This window comes from Hakea prostrata, chromosome 1 (genome assembly GCF_041222555.1).
Source record: "Hakea prostrata isolate BN-2017 chromosome 1, UWA_Hpros_2, whole genome shotgun sequence".
NCBI classification, from domain to species: Eukaryota; Viridiplantae; Streptophyta; class Magnoliopsida; order Proteales; family Proteaceae; genus Hakea; species Hakea prostrata.
In genome coordinates, this window is record NC_142600.1 from 68996945 (window position 1) to 69011353 (window position 14409).

The 14409-nt window shown below is 36.8% G+C and overlaps 1 pseudogene; it reads left to right on the forward strand.

The window, feature by feature from the left end:
• Nucleotides 1-8097: 8097 nt before the first annotated feature.
• LOC149029615 (flavonoid 3'-monooxygenase CYP75B137-like) lies at nucleotides 8098-13378 on the forward strand (annotated as a pseudogene).
• Nucleotides 13379-14409: the final 1031 nt, after the last annotated feature.

Here is a 14409-nt window from a genome sequence, read left to right on the forward strand (position 1 = left end):
GCATTAAGGTGATCCCATCACCCCTCTTCTCTTTCTTTTAGCAAAAGAAGTGTTGTGTAGAGGTTTTTGCATGATGATGAAGCCAGGGCAACTTAAGGCTTTGTCTGGTCCTAGGGGTTTGGAAGCGCGCCTTCTTTTTTGTTATATGCTGATGATATTTTTATTTTTGCTAATGCTTCTTTGTGATATGTCAAGGAATTAGTGGATTTTTTGGGAAAATATCAAGACTTCTCTGGCCAACATATCAATTTTGACAAAAGTAAACTCTTTGTTGGCAAAGTTGCTCCTCATAGGAGGCAAAACATTTCAGAACTTGTTCATGTTCCAACAACTTCTTTTCCTACAAAGTATCTTGGTGTTGATATTTTTAAAGGGAAAGTGACTCACTCTAGGCTGCTGCCCGTGCTTGATAAAATCAAAAGTTGGCTTCTTGGTTGGAAAGGGAAGCTCCTATATATGGCAGGAAGAGTGGAAATTGTTCACTTTGTAGTCTCTAGTATGCGCATTCATAATTTTCAATGTACTGGTGGCCAGAAACTATTATAAAGCAAGCTGAAACATGAATGCGTAATTTTATCTGGACTGGTAATATAGAGTCAATAAAGAAAATCACTGTCAAATGGGATTCTGTGTGTGCTCCGAAGTGTGAAGGAGGGTTGGGTCTTCGTTGTTTGTGAGATATCAATTTTGTTTGTCTCTGTCGGTTGGCCTGGAAAATAAAACATAGTAACTCTTTCTTTTCAAGATTTTTTAGAGGAAAGTTGATTGATGATAAGGGTAATTTGCATAATTCTAGGCTTTGTTCTTCAATTCTTTTGGTCTGAAAAATGTTTGGCATTTTGTTGCTTCTCATGAAAGTTGGACAGTGGGTGATGGGACAAAAATAAATTTTTTGAAGGATCATTGGTTAGGAGACTTTACTGTTGCTACTCATTTGGAGGTTCCTCTCATTTTGGCGAACAAGTTGAATTTTAAAGTGGTGGACTGATTTCTTGATTGGCAGTGGTGTTTTATGGGTTGCAATCTCTTCGTTTAAAATAAATTTTGGAGTGTGTCAGTCTTATCCATCTTCCTACTAGATTTCACGAAGATATTTGTCATTGGATTGGTACTCTTCAAGGAGAGTTCTCAATGATATCAGCCCGAGATATGCACAGGAAAAATGGTGAAGTTGTGGATTCGATAAAGAAATTTGGAAATTGAAACTATTTTTTAGGCAACAGATTTTTGTTGGCGGGTTTTCCATGGGAAGATCCCTGTTAACGCAATTGTTATGTCCAAAGGAATCTCTTTGGTTTCACGTTATGGTATATGTCTAGAGGCTTTTGAAGATATTCCTCATATTTTTATTATTTGTTCTTTTGCTCGCAGCTATTGGGAGGCTTTGTGTACTTGATTCGGTTTCAGTTGGAAGCTTTCCTTTTCTCTTCAAGATAGTTATAAGTGGTGGTGTCTACAGGGTAAGTCGTTGCCTTTGGGTAATATGTGATTTCATGGCTGCTTCTTGCTATTATATTATCCATGGTTTGCTTGTAACAATTATCGCTATGAGGAGGTGAGTCTGTCTAAAGATTGGGTTTTGCGTCAAATCTCCTTTGATCTCAGTTGTCATTATTATGTACTTGATAGCACAAAGGTCCCTCCAATGGTGTTTGCTCAATCACGAGCGATCAGTCTGAAAATTTCTATTAAAAACACTTCTCCTCAAGAAATTTTATGGGTTTCTCCTTTTGTAGGGTGGGTTATCTTAAATGTCGATGGTTGTTCATTGGGCAATCTTGGTATGGCTAGTGCAAGTGGTTTGTTTAGAGATGAGTCACTATCTATTTTTTTAAATTTAAGCACCTATTTAGGTATCAAAAATAATTTTGAGGATATAAAGTGGACAGTAAAGTTAAATATTCAACGTTTATGGATAGAATGTGATTCAGTGGCAGTTGTGGTTTTAATTCAATAAAGAAAAATTCCATGGTTTTTCTTGCAACGTTGGAGAGGTGTCAATTTTTTTCTTGCCAGTCGTCTTTGGAAATTTTCGCATTGTTATAGGGAAAACAATCAGGCAGCTGATTTTCTGGCAAATCGGGCAATGAGATGAAGTTCTTCAAATGTTAATAAACCCTGGACAACAATGATGAGGAGTGAACTTAATTTAGAGGCTTCTGGTCATTCTTGTTTTAGAATTTTGATTTGTTATCTATGAATATATGAGTTGGAACTTGGACAGTGAGGTTGGGTGTATTTGGGGATAACTGATGTTGTGGGTTTAAGGGATGGTTCTTTGATTGTATGACTGTAATTTTTATTTTTTACCTTTAAATACAAATGACCCTTTTAGCGAAAAAAATATTATTTATTTATATAAAACCAAAATTCATTTATTTCTGTATAAAAATGAATTATCACAAAAAAAAGAAGTTTGGAATGATTTTCTTATATTCATTTTCTAAGTTGTGATTTATAATTTATTTGATATTCGTTGGAAAATTTTCCTTTTATGATTTGATAAAACTTCTAAAATGAAAAACTTCGGAATGATTTAATTCAACTTCTTTTCCTAAGTTGTGATTTATAATTTCTATAAAATCCGTTGATTTCCTTTCCAAATTGTATATTACAATTTTATAAAATCAAAATATCATTTATGATGTTTACAAAGAGGAAATATTAGACGGACTTTCTTTTTGTGCTTTCCTAATTCCTAACTTGTTTTCTTAGTTTATTTGAAATTCAGTGAAAAATATCATTTATGATGTTTACAAAGAGGAAATATTAGACGGACTTTCTTTTTTTGCTTTCATAATTCCTAACTTGTTTTCTTAGTTTATTTGAAATTCATTGAAAATTTTCTCTTTTCTATAAAAAATTTTGAAAATTTTTCTTTTCTGATTCTAAAAAACTTTTAAAATGAAAAATTTTGGAATGATTTTATTCAACTTATTTTCCTAAGTTGTAATTTATAACTTTTATAAATCAAAATATCAGTTATGATGTTTACAAAGAGGAAAGCTTAGACGGACTTTCTTTTTTTTGCTTTCCTAACCCTAACTTGTGATTTGTAGTTTATTCGAAATTCATTGGAAAAATTCTCTTTTCTATTTTGATTTTATAAATTTGAAAAAATAAAAATAAAAATACAAAAGATACCAACAATTTGTGAGACAAAAGAAAAAAATGATAAAAAGACTAATATAAAAAATAGTCATTTAGGATACAATAGTCAAAAAAAGACTTGCCATGAAAGTGGAGTACATGCTTTTGCATAATAGTATGATATATGTTGAATTTATCATAACATTCACACAAGAACTCAAGAATTAACGTGGTTCGGCATTCATTGTGAATCCTACATCCACGACAAGAAAACCCCAATCAACTATATTTCTGGGGTGATGTTTCATTATCTATAAATAGAAAAGAGTAAGAGTTTTACAAGAAATTAAATTCTAATATAACTCCCCCTCTCTGCTAGTCTCCTTATAGAGTTGGAAGACTAGCAAGTTACATTCATAACACTCCCCCTCAAGTTGGATCGAAAATATCATTTGAGGTCAACTTGTTCGATGCAATTTGAAACAATCCCTTTGACAAGGCTTTGGTGAAGACATCTGCAAGTTGATTTTCACTTCTTACATAAGGAGTTTCTATAGTTCCATCCTGAACCTTCTCACGAACAAAATGACAATCAACTTCAATGTGTTTAGTTCTTTCATGAAACACCGGATTAGAGGCAATGTGTGTAGCCGCTGATTGTCCAAACAACTTCAGGGGGTTTTAGAACCTCTCACCCCCAATTCTTGAAGTAGGGCACCAATCCGAGACTAATTCACCAGTGGCGGACACCATTGCTCCGTACTGCCGCACTAGAACGAGCGACAACATTTGTTTTACTTCTCCAAGAGACTAAATTTTCTCCTACGAATATACAAAACCGGTAGTTGATCTTCGATCAGTAGGATGCCCCCCAAGTCAGCATCGGCATATTCTTCAATGTTTGTATGTCCATTCTTCTTCATGCAAATGCCCCTTCCGGAGAACACTTTAGATAACGTAGTATATGATTAACCAATTCTATATGCCCTTTGGTAGGATATGCATAAACCGGGCCCCATAGCCACGCATATGCAATGTCGCGCAGTAATGGTCAAGTAAATCAATTTTCCAACTAACCTTTGAAAACAATTATATCCCTGCAATGGAGAATCATCATTAGTAACCTACAAGTGTAATCCATGGGTGTATTGGCTGGTTTCACACCCAATTTACCGAGCTTCCTTCAACAAGTCAAGAACATATTTCCTTTGAGAGATGAATAATCCTACTAGACCTGCAACTTCAATTCCAAGAAAGTATCGAAGTTGTCCCAAGTCCTAATGTCAAAAGTCTTCTTCAAATATTCTTTGAGGATATTGATTCCTTCATGATCATCTCCGGATTACAATGTCATCCACGATACCAAAATTATTGTTGTGCAGAGAAGCTTTTCACAAACATGGAGGAATCGATCCACTTCTAGTGAATCCAAATCTAATAAGAGCTGTACTTAACTTCATACCATGCCGTGGTGATGCTAGGCCATATATTGCTTTCTTCAATTACAAGCAAGTCCATCTTGTTTTTCTAATGGGTGACCCGGAGGAATTTCCAATAAACTCCTCTGTAAGTCTCCAGGAAAAGGCATCACATCCATTGCAAAAGTGGCCATCCACAATAATGGCAATTGACATTAACACTCTCCGTATTCATTTTAACTACGGGAGCAAATGCTCTCTATAATCAACTCCATATGTTTGAGGTATCCTTTGGCAACAAGCTGCTATACCCTCTAGAGTACCATCACTCTTGAATTTGGTCCTGGCCCACTACCAAGTATACCAGACAACATGTCTCTAAAGGGATGCTAATGAAGACAATGTTATGGGTGACACCACTGAAGGTAGCACTATTATAAGTGATGTCACAGAAGATACTGACGGAAATCTACATGGTGAAGCAACTACAGATGTACCTAATGCAAGAAATGATACAGCTAATATATGGGGAAAGGAATTCCAAATGGGTGCCAACCCAAGACCTTTCCTTGGGAGGTTGGACTTTTAACCACTTTACTAACCCACCATTGACACATACATATTCCTAACAAACAATTAGCAATAATACTTGCAAGACTCTGATAACACAATATATATATACAGTTATCTTCGCTGTTGCTGGTAGATGCCTGGAAACAATGTTCTTTGCATGAAGCTCACGGCCATTCGTCGAGGACTAGTGCTAGCTTTGGAACATTCTATCCAAGAGAGTCCAGTTCGTTTTGATTCATCGAGTGCTATTGCGATGATTTTATGTAGGTTTACCATACCATGGTATGCAACAAAGGAAGTCTGTGACATCTGAGAGTCATTGAGACGATTATGCCAATATGGGCTTCGTCATGTTGTCTGTGAGCTTAATGCTGGAGCAGATTTTTTGGCTGGGCTTTACCTATGGCCATCTATACATGAAATTTCTTTCTCTCCTCATTCTTTACTTGAAGCGTTGTCTCATATTATAAAAGATGACGGAAGACTTATTTCAGACTGTAACTTTTTCTTTTCTTTCTAATACACAGCTACCTTTTACAAAATAATAATAATATAATATAATATAATAATTACCTTCTATGTTGGTTAAAAAAAAAAAAGTCCCCGTCCTAACAGATTTACTTTTGATTTCATGTCAACCTACAACTTAATTATTGGGAAATTAATTACCAAAAAAATACAGAAAAATTATCAGTCTCCTTAAATGTCAAGGTTGTTCTACTAAAAGTTATTTGTCATATTCCGATCCTTTGTTGTTGGTATCCTATTCCTTAGATGTCTTATACGGTAGTTTCTAATGAATTGAAATTTATATTTATTAAAAAATAATTATTCTACCAAAAATTTATTCAGATTAGAATTTTATTTTATTTATCTATTTTTTAAAATTAAATTTGAATCATTTGGCTTATGTAAATATCAATTTTTTCTTGATCCACTTAGATTTCATGCACATGAAGTTAGAGCGAGTCTGCTGAACCGGATTAATTTGATCACTTCAAATTTAACATGAATCATTAATTCAAATCTTTTCTTCGCTTGGAATCTTTATAAATAAATTATTTTTAGTATTCTTTTTAAATATATAGACCATATTAGTTGGATTTGACTTATGAAAGACAATAGTTTCCTCTTGAGATCATTAATGAGATTCATTTAAGTTTATATTAAAAAAATCTATTTAAGTTTCAACCAAACAATTTTCTAGTTCCCTAAGAAAAAATAAACTTCTGATTTATTATTAAAAATTTGACAAATAAATAGTTTTATGTGTAAAATATAATTTGGATTTTTTTAATTGAACCGTTAGACATTTACTTTTGCTTAATCAAAAATTTCCTCCATGTGCTGGGAATCAAAATCGAGGTGAACAAAAATCTCTCACGGTCCATGGATATTTAGTTTTGTTAGATTTTAGGTCGTTGTCACGTTAGAACCTCTCCTTGGTCAAACCTATCTTGCATTTTTATTTTTTAGAGATAAAAAATAAGAAGATCTATCGCTTGTTTTGAAAGCTCATGGGGTGTTTTGGATAGAGTGTAGAGTGGGTGGGGGGACCAGGGCCAGGGGAATCACTGTGGGGCAGATTTGCATGAAATCTGAGAGAATAAGATTTTTCTTTGTGGATGAATCGAGAATAAGATTTTTTTTTGGGGGGGGGGGGGGGCGCGGAGGGGTGTGGGGCGGGATAATTAGAGAATTATATTAGATTCTCTAGTATGATAGTAGAGGAAGAAAAAGTAATATGTACAAAACTAGTTGGTGGTGAAAACCACCAAACTCGACTAAGTTGGAACTTCTTAGCAGCATGGCTAGAAAGTCAGACCATTATAATCCCTAAGTACATAAAGAAAACAAACATACTCAAGAGAATGAGAACAATCAAGGATGTCCTAGACTAAGCCATAACTTGAGAAATCGATATTGAGGGTCTTGGCATTTACAGCCTTGATGCAGCCTTGATGCCAATGAGACAATCTGAGTAATACGAAGGTCTAAAATAGCAAATAGACCATTAATAGGCTCAAGCTCCATCGTAAGAGTTGATAGACCAAAATAAAACTTTGACTGTGCAAGCACAAAACATTTTGTAGGACTCTAGATAACACAAAATGTCATTTAGGACTTCATGAAATAAAACATGGGAGATAGTTTCTACATGAAATGCACATTCTAAGTAGATTGGAGAGGGGCTGCTCTTCCCTAACAAAAAGGGACTGTTGAGTAGAAATTCCATCATGGTTAGCTTTCCAAAGAAAAGTTCTTACTTCAGGTAGAGTTTTGGTATTGCCAAATTCTATTCCACTTGAGGTTTGGAGAGGAAGAGGAGCTCCCTTGAATCTATGAGAGGTGCATAGCAAGATGGTATTTTTAATTTCACCTGGAAACAATCATTCTTCGAAAATTTCCAGACCCATCTGTTTTCAACATCAGTTGATAAACCAGGAAGAGAAAGAATGGCTTGCTATTAAGTCAAAGTAAACCAAGTATGATGCAAGTTCATTTTCCAGCTATAAGTTTGAAAATCAATAAGATTATTTACAACTAGTGGACTACCAAAGATAGGGGCCATAGAAGGGTAGGATGAGGGGAGAAAGGGCATTCAATGATCCAATAAATTTGTTATCGTCAAGCTGTGACCTATACATTTAAAATAACATTTCTTTGAAAGGTTTAGTCCCATCAAGATGCTTTTTCATAGAAAATAAGATTTAAACATTATTGAATTGACTTTGGGTATCTTTATCTGGATTGGAGAACCTTAATGAGGTCATTTCGTATCAATCTCCTGCATTAGTTTTTTAGGGTATTGGTAGCTATATATTTGAGGGTGGGGGTTGCTACACATATCATTAGAGAGTTGGAACACACATGTTTTCACTAAGAGTTGTTTGTCATAGCTAAATGAATAACTCCTCAATGCTAATCTCTTGCATCATCGTCTAGCTCAAGCTTGTTAGTTCTCAGCTTATTAGCCAATCGTTGCTTCCATTTTTTTGTGGCATCAATTTCTGCCATGTCTCCGATTTCAAAGTTTTGTGATGCTGGTTACGTTTTGCTCTACATGCACTCGACAATTGATTACTTTTCAAACATTGCATGGGTTATCAGCACTGTAGTGGTGTTCCTAGTGTTGACCACCACCATAACAGTGGGATCGTGGTGGTGGTGTTGGTCAAGCAGCAAGAGACCACCACTACATCCAGGTCCACAAGGCCTGCCTATTATAGGCAACCTTCCTTTCATTGAAATGGAGCTCCACCGCAATTTTGCCAAGTTAGCTAAGACCTATGGTCCAATCATGAAACTCAAGTTAGGTGGCAAGTTGTGCATTGTTCTCACATCCCCATCGCTGGCAAAGGAGGTCTTCAAAGATCATGACACCATATTTGCCAACCACGACGTGGTAGCAGTGGTGTCTCTCGCCACTTATGGTTGCGTTGACATTGCATTTTCACCCTATGGTGACCACTGGCAGATGCTGCGGAAGTTAATGTGTTTCAGAGTTGCTAAATCAAAAAAGGCTCGAAGCTTTGTATGGTCTCCGGCGGAAAGAGATTCACCACATGGTGAGCCAACTCTATTCGAAGGCTGGCACTCCAATTGACATTGGAGAGCAGATGTTCCTCACCACATTTAATGTCATAACAAGCATGTTATGGGGTAATACACTTACAGGTGAGGAAGGGCGGTGCACCACCATTGGGGTTCGCCGAGCAATACACAAAATTGTGATGCTTCTAGAGGGAACACAATATCTCGGATCTATTCCCAGTGCTGGCATGGCTTGATATCCAAGGCATTGGTTGAAGGATGAAGAAGGAGATTTCCTAGCTCGACCATATATTGGATTTTGTCGTGAACGAGAGGATAAAAACAGATCAAGAAAAAGAAAGAGGTAGTAATGAAGATGACAAACAAGTGAGTGATCTCCTGTAGGTCTTATTGCAACAACTCAGTGTCAACCTCAAGGCCAAGGAAGGATATACTCCTGGCCTTACCTTTTCCCACATCAAGGCCTTGTTCTTTGTCCGTTACCTTCCTTTCCTCTTGGGTTTTTCTATGTTCTTGGTTATTCTAAAAATTTTATGTGTTGTTCTCCTTCATGTGCCTGATTTAGTGAATTTATACAAGACATAATGGTGGCTAGAACTGAATCAGTATCCAATACAGTGGAGTGGGCGATGGCTGAGCTATTGAGACACCCACATATAATGAAGAAAGCTGAAGAAGAGCTTGAAGAGGTAGTGGGGTAGAACAACATGGTGGAAGAATATCATATGCCCAAGTTGCTCTACCTAAATGGAGTGGTGAAGGAAGCTCTACAACTGCACACGCCAGCTTCTTTCTTGGTTCTTGGATTTCCAAGTGAATCCTGCATCATAGGTGGCTTTACGGTTCCAAAGGGCTCCAAAGTGATGGTAAATGCATGGGCTATTCATAGGGATCCAATGGTTTGGGACAATCCCTTAGAGTTTCAGCCTAAGAGGTTCTTGATCTGGTGATGATTTTAGTGGAAAAGATTTTTGATATATTCCATTTGGCTCAGGAAGAAGGATTTGTGTAGGCATCCCAATGGCATAAAGAATGTTACCATTACCAGTTGGCAACAATTTTGCATTCATTCTAGTGGAAACTACTAAATGGAGCAATGATTCTTCATATGTCAGATAAGTTTGGTTTGAAATTAAAGAAGGCAACGCCTCTTGTGGCAATTCCATCACCTAGTTTATCTTCTCACACTCTACAATTGACATCCTAGTTTGCATGAGGCTTATAAATGCGTCTTGCTGCTCTCCTAATTCAAAGGTGGGACTTATTGTCAATGTTGTAACATTGAGATGATAGATGAGACAAGAAGTTACCTTATTGATGATCATTTACAAATGCTTCTTTTTTTTCTTTCTTGTTTTTTTGTTTTTTGATAGTTAACATTGTTAGAGCTTCTTTGTTGCTTTCTCATGTTTGGCGTAGCACACTACAAGAAAAAGTGTCAGCTGCGATGGAACTTTTGCCACGGACACGGGAAATCATGGTAAAAAGTCCAACTATTGTCATGGAAATAAAAATTCCGTAATATTAAGAGACTATATGCCACGGAAAAAAAATACCGTAGCAAAAAGAGAATGAATACTGCGGTACTAAGCTTCCATAATTACAGATAGACTATGCTACAGTAGGTAACTTCCGTGACAAATAGCCAAATCCAAATTAAGCTGTATACTATGGTATTAAATTTCTGTAATAACAGATAGATTATATAAGATGGTAGGTCACTACCGTGGCAAATAGTTAGGTCCAAATTACCTATTTTGCAAGTATCAACTAGACTATATGCTATGATAATATCCCACCGTGGCAAAAAGCAGAATGAATACTATGGAAACAAGATATTGTAATAATAGGTCAACTATACGCTACGGCTACTACATACCGTAGCAAATACTCAATTACAAGTAGGCATACCGATTAGCAAATAGTCCCAATTACAAGTCCTCCAAATCCGGCAAAAATTTGGAAGGCATCCTAATCGCCCCAAAACCCCAAACATATCCCATATGATTGATAATTGTCACTTTTACATTTTACTATAAATTTCTAATATCCGATTACCGCTATCCGAATCCGACTACCGGTATCCGAATCCGATTATCATCTATTTTTAAAGAAAAAATGTTAAGTAAAGTCTCTATCCGGCCACAATACGAATTCGACGGACGTATCCATACGGTCTAATTACAAGTTACCCTGATGCCACGGAAAGAAATACCGAGCCAGAACCTGGCAAAAAGAAGCTGAATATTACGGTACTAAATTTCCGTAATAACAGATAGACTATGCTACAGTAGGTAACTACCGTGGCAAACAGTCAGGTTCAATAATAGGTTGGCTATATGCTACAGTAACGACTTGCCGTAGTAAATAGTCACTTACAAGTTACCCAGGTTATGCTAATGTAATAATAGGTCGACTATATGCTACGGTAACTTCTTACCGTGGCAAATAGTCCAATAGTCAAGGATCAGGGCTAGAAGCAAGTGCAGATTGAGGACAAAATTAACACATTTCATAACATTTACTTAGGTTCACTTGAAGCAGTGCCAGATCGGGGACAAAATTAACACATTTCATAACATTTACTTAGGTTCACTTGAATTTCAATCACTGGTAGACCAAAGTTATGTTTTTCTTCATAGTGGTAGGACCCTTCCATCTATAGTTAGATGATTAAGGTGACACATGTATATTCCTAACAAACAATTAGCAATAATACTTGCAAGACTTTCATAACACAAAATTTTAGCATGTGCCAACGATATGGCTGCCCTGTCACCCAAACCCTAATCGTAAGTATATATATTTTTTTATTTTCTTTAGCTTCCTTCTTATTATGGTATATGTGACTTTATATTTAAGAAGTCAACTTGATAATGCAGTATCTCTATTCACAGGGAAGAGTTCATATTTCTTTAACCAGTCTACTCCTAATGCCTTTCTTCATGAAAATTTTAGTCTCCCCCCTCAGAAGGGCTTTCATAAATTGAATTGTGATGGTGCATGGGTGATTGATTCTCTAAAAGGAGGTATTGTCTCTATTATTCGAGATGATGATGCTAGTAAATTTATTTCGGCCTTTTCTTGTGGAATTTCATGTGACTCAAGATTGGTTGCTCTATTAGATCTGGTTTGATCAAGATTGCAAAACCGATATTCACTCAATCATTATGGAATTAGACTACTTGGATTTAGTTAATCACATGAATTTCGGTCTAATCCTCCTATTGAGATCATTTCCATTTGTCAAGATATTTTAGATCTAAAACAATCTTTTGATTTTTGTCAATTTTGTTTTATTTCAAAGTCTGCAAATTGTGTAGCAAATTTCTTGTTTGGGTTGGCCTTGGTAGTTGAACTCCCAACTGAGTGACATTTATCTAGTCGTTGGCTTCTGCCATTATATAAGGCAGATGTCACTGTCTATATGAGCTCTTATTCTCAATGATCTATTTTCTCACTAAAATTTTTTAAAAAAATTATCATTTTATTCAAGAACACGTTATGCTGAGAAAAGAATACATCCCATGCTACATTTAAGGATATGGTTATCGATAACTGTCGATGAGAAATTCACTCTACTTGTTTTTACTCTTCTTTGACTGAGGACTTTCCAGTTTGATTGCCTGAAGCGTTGGGAAAGTTTACGATGCAATCCGCTTGGGAGGCAGTACGAGAATGACGAGAACCAGTTCCTTAATTGGGTGCATCTCATTTGGTTTCCTTCTAGTCAACCACGATTTTCCTTCTTTACATGGATTGCCATCAACGAGAGGTTGCCGACACGATGTCATCTAATCCAGCAAAGTATTGATCTGCCAGCAGAATGTGTTTTATGTGGTGTCGCTCCAGAGAGTGAAGATCATCTATTTTGGGCATGTAGTTTTTCTACTATAATTTGGACTCGTCTCCTTCAACTCAATGGCTTCAATCGTGGCATCCTCCCTACTTGGCGTGAGGAAATCAACTGGTTGCAAGAACACTTGAGAGGCCCCTCTTTGATGCAAGAGGTAAGAAAATTCTGCTTTACTGCCGCTGTATACCACATATGGAAGACTAGAAATCGTTATATTTTTCATCATTAGAGACCTTCGGCTGGCACCGTTTTACTCCATGTCATCAGTGATATTCGTGCTCGTTTCTCCCTATCATGCCGTCGTGTGGAAGACACACCATTACATCATCATTTTTTTGACTCATGGAATATTGAGGTCATCTTCTACCATCCTGTGGAGCGGCCTTCAATTTGGAACATACCGTTTGAAGGTTGGGTTGCGATTAATTGTGATGGCTCCTTGGTAGGACAGCGTGGAGGGTACGGAACCTTAGGACGAAATTGTCATGGTGAAGTCCTTTTTGCCATAGCCGGAGGGCTTACCACTAATAGTGTGCTTCGAACGGAACTAACGGCGATTGTTGTGGGCCTCAGAGCTGCGTGGGAACTAGAATATGTCGATGTGGAGGTATGGAGGGACTCTTTGCAAGCAATTAATCACATTAATGATCCTCTTTATACAACATGGTTAGTTCGTGATTTGTTAGAAGAGATTTGGGGGCTTCGTGTTGGATTCCGCCAATGTGTTTTCATTCATCACTTGTGCGAAGTTAATGCTGCTGCTGATTATCTTGCAAGTCATGTTATGAATGAAACAGAGATCTCTTATTTGGTTTCCTACCTACTGGATGAGCTCAGTGCGATCACTGATGCGGACCGGAATGGTCATATTTATTACCGTATTTAAATTTATAATGTATTAGACATATCTATTATTATAATATAAAGCTCATTTTACCGAAAAAAATTGAACCAAAATAGTTAATGAATCAAATATAAAAGGAACGATCAACCAAAAATTTTTTAAAATGAACCAGATCCACAAGCCGTATATGATGAAGATTACACATCCAACAAGTCCCCCTGCCAATTTTGACTCAATTTTGTAATCCAATTGGATCTGGGTTTATTTATGATTTGTACTCGTATTGCAATCTCCGTACTATGCAACTTTTTAGTTTTTATGGTGTGTACTAAAAAATTCAACTAATCTTCAACTAAAAATTTTACCTTCTATGTTGGTAAAAGAAAAAATAGTCCCCGCAGATTTACTTTTGTTTTCATATCAACCTACAACCATGGTTCATTGTGTCGGCGACATATCGCAGACACAGGGCGATATGTCGCCATGTTGCTAGGGGCGACACGACACCCCCCAGCGACACCGATAAAACTTTAAGTCAACGACACATCGCCCTGTGTCGGCGATATGTCGCCGACAAGTCGATATATCGCCAAAAAGTCGGCGATATATCGCTAAATTTGCCATATATAACAGCCTTTTGTTTGTTTTTCGCCGATTTTTCGTTCATTTTTTGCCAAGGTGACATAGGGCCTCTAAAAGCTCCGGGGGCGCTGCCCCCACACCCCCGCCGGGGCGGCCCGCCCACTCGGGGAGCGGGACCCCGTGTTCGTCGGTAACAATATGTGAAGCATGAGCCATACATCTCTTTTCTCAACATAAATGTATAATGAATTGTAAACTTTAGTACATCTCTTTACTATTTGTGTTTTCTTTGCATATTTACATTAGTTTATATGAATTTTCCAAACTTCCAGTTTTGCCCGCATACAGCTGGACATGTGCCAATTATAAACTTTAGATTATGTGATGTTTTAGGTCAAAATAACACTCCCAATGTGTTTATTGACCTCAAGTTAGGTTACACGTCAAATTTCAGGTCAAAATGACCTGAAATGCCCTTCGAAACAAGGGTT